This window comes from Aegilops tauschii, chromosome 2 (assembly GCF_002575655.3).
Source record: "Aegilops tauschii subsp. strangulata cultivar AL8/78 chromosome 2, Aet v6.0, whole genome shotgun sequence".
NCBI classification, from domain to species: domain Eukaryota; kingdom Viridiplantae; phylum Streptophyta; class Magnoliopsida; order Poales; family Poaceae; genus Aegilops; species Aegilops tauschii.
The window spans coordinates 162,292,147-162,299,713 of record NC_053036.3 but is presented as its reverse complement, the minus strand read 5'-3'; the positions used below and the strand labels follow the sequence as shown (position 1 = coordinate 162,299,713).

General features: G+C 45.8%; 2 long non-coding RNA genes across 2 annotated transcripts; one reads left to right on the top strand and one right to left on the bottom strand.

Moving 5' to 3' along the window:
* Nucleotides 1-2,843: 2,843 nt before the first annotated feature.
* LOC109736286 (uncharacterized) lies at nucleotides 2,844-3,721 on the top strand. Its single transcript, XR_002226369.4, has 3 exons — nucleotides 2,844-3,120; nucleotides 3,219-3,306; nucleotides 3,508-3,721. It is a non-coding gene; the product is annotated as an uncharacterized lncRNA (long non-coding RNA).
* A 1,241-nt stretch (nucleotides 3,722-4,962) lies between these two features.
* On the bottom strand, nucleotides 4,963-6,392 carry LOC120973199 (uncharacterized). The gene is made up of 2 exons (XR_005767408.3): nucleotides 5,793-6,392; nucleotides 4,963-5,494 (listed from the first exon to the last, which is right to left on the bottom strand). It is a non-coding gene; the product is annotated as an uncharacterized lncRNA (long non-coding RNA).
* Nucleotides 6,393-7,567: the final 1,175 nt, after the last annotated feature.

Here is a 7,567-nt window from a genome sequence, read left to right as displayed (position 1 = left end):
CCGTCGTTGTTGTCCACTCTGTCGCAGCGCGTTGGGTGGTGCCGGTGCGCGTCGTGAGGATCCAATCCCTGTGTTTGTTTTAGTACTTCGTTTTGGGGGAGATTGGACTGTTTGGTTCTAGGCCTAGGAGTGCCACACTTTGCCATACAATATTGTCAAACTTGCCTAAGGTTAGTTCTTCAAAATGAGAGCCACGAGTTGGCAAGCCTAAGGGAATTTTACCACACTTTTTGTGTGTATGTAATGTGGGACCATAATGTGGCTTGCCTAAAATGTGGCTTGAACCAAACACACACCTAAGTTGGTCAAACTTGCCTAACCTTAGATGTGGCAAGCTTTGGCAAACTTAGTCTTAAACTAAACAACCCCTTAATTCCACATCTATGTGGATGTTTAGCCCATCCGATGAAATACCATGGTTACTTTTCAGGTTCATTTTGCCATGAACTTTGTATCAGTTTTGTCCGAATTTGCCCTATGAACATAGCACATGATTTTCTGAAACTGCCATGTGCTTGAGCATCGTGTGACAAGGTATGGGCGTGTGGCCACTATAATGACTAACCTACGGGGTGTCACTTTCAGGTTCCTTTTGCCATGTCTTATATGAGTCTTTTTTTTTTTCTAATTTTGCCATATGAAGCTAGCACATATTTTCTGAATTTGCCACGTTTTGAGCATCGTCCTAAATTAGGATGACGCCATGATGTGTTCTACGAGCATCATGGCAAAGTAGTTAATTTGCATTATGGCATTTTCACGTACATTTTTTCCCATGTCTGAACATTTTTGTACAATTATATTATGACATTTTTTGTTATATGATGCATGACATTTTTATTGAACATGACATGACAAAAAAATGCCATGTTAAGTTCAATAAAAATGCCATGGAACATACAACACTTTATGCCATGGCATAATAAAAATGCCATGTGGAAAACAATAAAAATTCCATAGTTGCCATGCTATACTATTAATAGTTGTAGTACTAAAATAGACGGGAGCGACCTTTTGGTGGACGGGGGCATTGACTCCTGTTTTTTCAAATTATTCAAAAGTCATATTTCCAAGTTTTAAAATTATGAAAACTTATACATACTCATGGTGGAGCTGTGAAATTTCGTTCAAAAATATTATGATTTGCAAGTTACATAAAGAAACAAAATCCCGGCCCAACAATAAAAAGATTGAACCATTTTTATTTATTTATTTGCTTTTTTTGTCTACGCCACGTATGAAAGTATATTGTCATGAAAATTTTCTTGAACGTTTTATATGTCTACTTGTGTATGTACAATTTCTTTCTTTTTTTTGCGCTGTGGAAATACGCTTTTCCTAAAGTCCAGCAATGCACACGTCCACTGAAAGGCATTTTCGTAAAACAGCCATGTTATACTACTAATAGTTGCCATGTAACATGATATAAAAATACCCATCAAAATACTATGGTATTTTTGGTAAGATTGTATCATGGCATTTTTGTTGTTGTATGATGCATGACATTTGTGATTGAACATAACATGGCATTTTTTGTTTGCATTTAAGAGAAATGTAGGTTTTCTACTTTTGTGACATGCAAATTCATAACTTTTTATTGTATTCTTTAGAGCATGGCATTTCTTAGAGAATATTTTTCCCACTAACCTTGCCATGTGCAATTTTATTAATGTACCTTAGCATTTTTAGTTTTTATACCATGGCATTTTTACTAATTAGAACATGACAGTTTCAAAGCAGGTAGCATGGCTTCTTTTTTGTTCCTTAGTCCATGGCAATTTTGTTAATTAGACTATGGTTAAAAAAAGTAGCTACATGGCAATTTTTAGTAATTAGACAATGGCTTTTTTTATTAAGTAGATCATGGTTTATTCAACTTACGTAGCATGGAAATTTTATTTCTACAGAGCATGACATTTTTAATAATTAAACCATGGCATTTTTATTAAGTAGACCATGGTAGTTTAATTTAGTTAGAATGGCATATTTATTCTTGAGAGAGCATGACCATTTTTGACATATGTGCTGATTTTTTGGACTTGTGATTGACTTTTTTCCAACATGTCTATTTTTCCTATGTCAACTTTGTAGCATCGTTCTTGACATTTGTCCCAATGGTATTTTTATGTCTATTCCTAGAGCTAGCATGTCCACGTTAGATGTTATGTTACTATGGTAAAAATATCTACTCCCTCCGTCCCAGCTTAAATAACGCTCTTATATTATGGGACAGAGGATGTACATGGTGACTTTAGTAATTAGACAATGGCATTCTTATTAAGTAGACCACAACATATTCAACTTAGGTAGCATGGCATTTTTATTTCAATAGAGCATGGCATTTTTATCATTTAGACCATGGTAGTTTTAGTTTGGTAAGTTTGGTATATGGTTGTGCGTGTTTTGGTTACTGATGTTGATTTGATATATTTGGCCCCCGTTCGAAAAAGCTTGTCCATCAAATAGATATATCTAGCACCAAATTAGTGTTAGATACATCCATTTGAGGAACAAGCTTCAGACAAACTTTTTTAGATGGAGGAAGTATGTGTAGATGCACTATATTTGAGAAGTCCAGCTGCATGATTGATATGTGTATGGGTGTTGGATGACGGACCATCATTCACTAACTCTTTTTTAACAGTATAAGAGACAATAAAGATTTAGTACTAGCCAAAATAATGTAAACGCTAAATGGTGACAAAACACAAAGTTCCCCGGAGGTCGCTACAGAAAAATTGGCACATTTTTCAGTACACGAGTCGAAATTGACCATCGACTGGAGTACTGTTGGGGTGTGTTTAGTTCCAGGCACCAAGCGGAACCTAACGGGTCGGACCCGTTCCTACGCATCGTTCTGGCGTTTAGTCCACAGCTGGGATGGAACCTGCTCGTTCCCACCGACCGAATATTCGGCTGAGATCCGGAACCAAGTGATACCTCCAAATCGAAGGAATTACATGGAACCGGTCGTTCTCTCTTTCTCCTCTCCCGCGACCCCTTGTCTCGCCGTCTGGTGCGCCGCCGCCCCCTCGTCTCAGCCCCTCCCTCTCCGGTACACCGCCCCCTCGTCTCGCCGTCTAGTGCGCCGCCGCACCTCGTCTGGGCCCTCCCTCTCCGGTAGGCCGCCTGCCCCTCGTCTCGTTATGTGCCTCCACTGGATCTGCGTCGTCGCCGGCTCACGTATCTATTTCTGTGTCGATCTGCATCACAAAAAGGGGAAGAAGAGGAGCACGTGCAGCCGGCGAGCAGCTGCGTGGCTGCAGTCATGCAACGGGTTGCAGCGGGGCTACATCAACGGCAGAGGTGAAGATGTCCTCCTCCCTCCTCCTTGTATGGCACTCGCGTTAGTTTTCTGATTAAAGTTTGGTGTTCTATGCTGTTCAAACTAGCTACATGGAAGCAATCAAGCAAAAGGAGGGAGTTAAATAACAATAAGAAGCAAACTTAGTATGTGCGTGCTCGAGTCTATTTTGTTAACAACTGTACATCTTTACATCTTTTCAGGGTCGCCCAGCACCTGGATTTGCACCTGATTTCGATCAAGAGAGTGCTAACCTCGCTTCAGGAGGGCCAATTGTTCAGAATGTAACCATACTTTTTGGCGAATGAACTTGCCATCTTACGAAATTGTGTTCTATGTGATGTAATACATATATCATGCTTGTGAATATATACTGTTATATTGTTTTTTTTAAATACAAATGAAATGTTGCCGAAATTTTGAATTTTTGTTATTCCATCTTTCATTCCATGCTTCCGAACCAAACACAAGAACAGAACCATTCCATTCTACCTTTTACTCGTACCAAACACAAGAACGGAACTGACCCGTTCCTCTGGAATGGAACCATTCCATTCCATGACAGTTGATTCCTCAACCAAACACACCCTTGACCACCGGGCAAGCTGGACGATACTCGGTTCCGAAGTCAGACAGTAAAAGCGGTTACTCCTGCAAAGCGGCAGGTTAACCGCGTCAGATCATGCGGCATAACCGCGCGTTTAACCAGGAGATTCTTCTTCCCCGAGGAAAAAAAAACCCAGGAGATTCTCCACGGGCACGGAGCAGGCGTGGTCGCGGTGCACCATGGGCTGTCGTGCACCACAGGGCGAGAGAAAAAGGACGCGCGGTGCGGATGTGGCGGGGCCCGCGCCGAGGATAAGCCCCCTTTTTTCCGTGACAAGCACGAAGAGCGAGCGAGGGATAGAGGAAAAGAAGGAGCACGGGGCCCGCGGCGCGTACTTTTCGCTGCCCGCCGGCCAGTGACATGCGGGCCCGACGCCGTGCTGGCGCGGGCCCCGCGCGTCAGTTTCCGCCCTTCTCTCTCGGGCTTTCCGTCCGCGGTGGGGGCCTGGTGCGGTTCGGGGGCGGGAAAAGCGTGTGGGCGGCGGGGACCACACGCCGCTCACGTGAGCCCCGGATCTTGCTGGGCAAGCCGAGCACGTGGTCGTAGCCTCGCGCAGGATCCTCTGCGGCAGCGCCGCGTAGGGTTGTTGATGCTGCCGCCGCTAGGCTGGTCCATCCAGCTGCACCGCACCTGGTCCACGGCCTCCTCCGGCCAGTGACAAGCGTGGTGGGTCCCGCCCAGACCGGACGTCCCTCGTCCGTGCGGTGCGATGCCCCGTCCAGATTCCAGCGAGAGGTCTCCGTCGACTACGTGTGAGTCGCGTAGGCGATGAGATATATACCACGGGGTACGTACTACTACTTCTGTACGAACATGGCAATGACTGTCGCCGAGCCGAGCAGTGGGCTGAGAACGTATGTAAATCCACTTGTATGGAGAATGGTACACCGTACGCGACTCTGGCGTTGTTCTTAGGTAAGCATGCCGCGTCCATCTCACTTTTGCCGAGGTTGGCATGGCAGGTCGCTTGTCACTTCATGGTGGAAAAACACTTTTGAGTCTTTGATGAGGCACGTACTATAAGTATGTGTCAATGTCATGGTCACCGTGCTTTTCGTACCAATAATGCATAGATAACACGAAATTATCCCGGGCCCAGCAGGCCTCTTTACTTAATCTATTAACAAATTATTAAAATAATAAAGAAATCGACCTCGAAGAGTTCTTTAATAGCAACAGGTCAAGATCCAAAACTTCACAATGCAGCAAGCAGCGGCAGCTTGGAAAAGCCAAAACAGTCGGCATAGAAAGGAGACAAGCGCAAGCAAGCAATGTACATGTAGTACGGCCGGCACACTCCGGATAGATAAGCATGATGTGTTCCCGTCCGTCCTTGTTGAACGATTCCGAGCATGAATGACATGGACGGAACCGCACCACGCAGGCTGTGTCCAAGCATATGCAGATACAGACCCTGCGTCACGGTCGACCTAGAACGGTGCGCCCTGGCTCGAACTCTGCGACGACCAATCCCGCGCCATGCCGGCCAGACGCCGCGCCGGTTCACATCTCATCAAAGTCCTCACGTCATCATGCTAGTACCGCCGAGGCCGACGAAGCAGCAGTGGGCACCCCGCCCTGCCCTGCCAGCAGCAGCGAAATATCGAAGCAGAGTAGGAGGACCAGTAGTACTTGCTCAGCAGCAAAATCCCAACACACAAAGAGAGAGAGAGAGAGGGGGGGGGGGGGGGGGGGGGGGGGGAATCCAGACGGTCGCCGCATTGCATTGCGTCGCGCTCCGGCTCAGGCCCTGGCACGCTGGCTCCCTTTCCCGTTGACCCGCGGGAAGCTCTCGCCTGAGCTCAGGCATGACGCCAGGGCAGTCGCGGAGTCCCAAGGCCAAGCACTGATTGAACCGCAAGGCGAGCGACGCCGACGTACCTCACACTCCAACAGCGAGCACCAAGGCGCCCCGCGCCCCCGCCCCCGCCTCCTCCGCGGCCACCGTCTCCGACTCGGCTCGCCGGCGAAATCTCGCGTGTCGCCACTTTGCTACACACCGGCAGCAGCCTTCCAATCCGGGAGACGAGACGACCAGCCGGGCGGCGATGAGCAGAGGACCTACCTGGGCTCCATGGGGAGCGAGGCAGATCGAGAGGGGCGCGCGCGCGCGTTTGCGCTCGCCACCGCGTGGGTTTTATAATGCCGCTCCTGTTGCCATCAGCTTCCACCGATTTTTCCATTGTGCGCGTATTTAAAGGGGTGGATGTGCTGCTCGCTCGCACAGCCAGATCAATTGTATACTCTGTGGCGGACGGAGTATTTTAAGGGTTGCGGATCGCGTGGGCGCACCACCACCCCCTGGACTTTCTCTAGTGATGATCTTTGAACGCCACCAAAGGTGCTTGGACCTTTTCAATCGATTAATCTAGTTTTGGAGCGAGTACCTAAGCATGATTTTTCTATCTTGGTAGAATTGCATGCATATGCATGATGATGGTGATTAGTTGTAAGGGCTTAGTCACTAGCCCTCTGAAAAATATTGTTAATAACCTGTCATCGAACAGTATAAAAAACGTCGCATCTTTCCAGAATACACATCCTACCTGGAGTAGTTCATTTCGCTCACGGGAAACAGTATAAGTAATTTCAATTTTACTAATATCACTATCCATATAAACTTTATGTCAAATCACCATCACCTGTATTGTCAAAGTTGCACCCATTGGGATCATTTATTACTTTGAGGGACAGTGTGTGGAGGAAGCATGTGAAAATACATTTGTTAAGTTATACCGATCTGCATATATGCATGGATGTAAAAAAATGACATCAGTAATGCTACTAATAATAATGATATTTTATATTGTCATCCACATGAGTAGGATCTGGAAAATTTGCTGGTCCACACTCTAGCCACATGTCCAGCTCACATGACAAGGACATATACCAGTCCACGTCGCAACAGAAAAGGGAAACTTGTCTAACATATTGCAGTCCATTCACAATCGCATTCATCAGTTGGTCCAACACCCTAACCCCGATAGATAACATATCATTTGGGTAGGCTGATGACCTTTCCACCCTCTCACGACAGAGGACTGGCAAGCCAAGCCACGCATTAGTCTATAGACAGTCTCTTGATTATTTGACCACATGCATCGCATCGCCTAAGCAATGACCAAAGATGATGATGATGGCTTGTATTTGTGCGCCCTGCACTTTGTCCCTTCTTAAATCAGTCACTAGCTTGCTTGCCTGCCCTTTTTCGTTGTGATTGTCTTTGATCACTCCGCTATTCCCCCTTTCCTTTTTCCTTCTCTGGAGGCTAGGTGCCATTCTAGACGAGACTGGCCACTAGATGTCCTACTAATATTGATTTTTTTTCGATAAAGAACATTACATTGAATTGATATATCGAGGCGATACAACCGCATTCAAAGAATACCCGGTCTCTGCATAATAGTGATGTACACAACCAACAAATCCAACGCAACCAAAAATAAGCGTCGTATTACAACAATAATAAATCAGTGTAGTTCCAGGGTGTGTAAGATGCTAATTTTTTTTAAATAGTACATTTTTTAAATTAATTTTCATAAATATTACGTTGGGTAATTTTTTTTAAAAAATAATACACCGTCGGCCTGGCCTAGTCGGCCCACAGCAGGCCGATTGGACTCCAGTCGGCCTACAGCTGGCCGACTGGCCCCTGT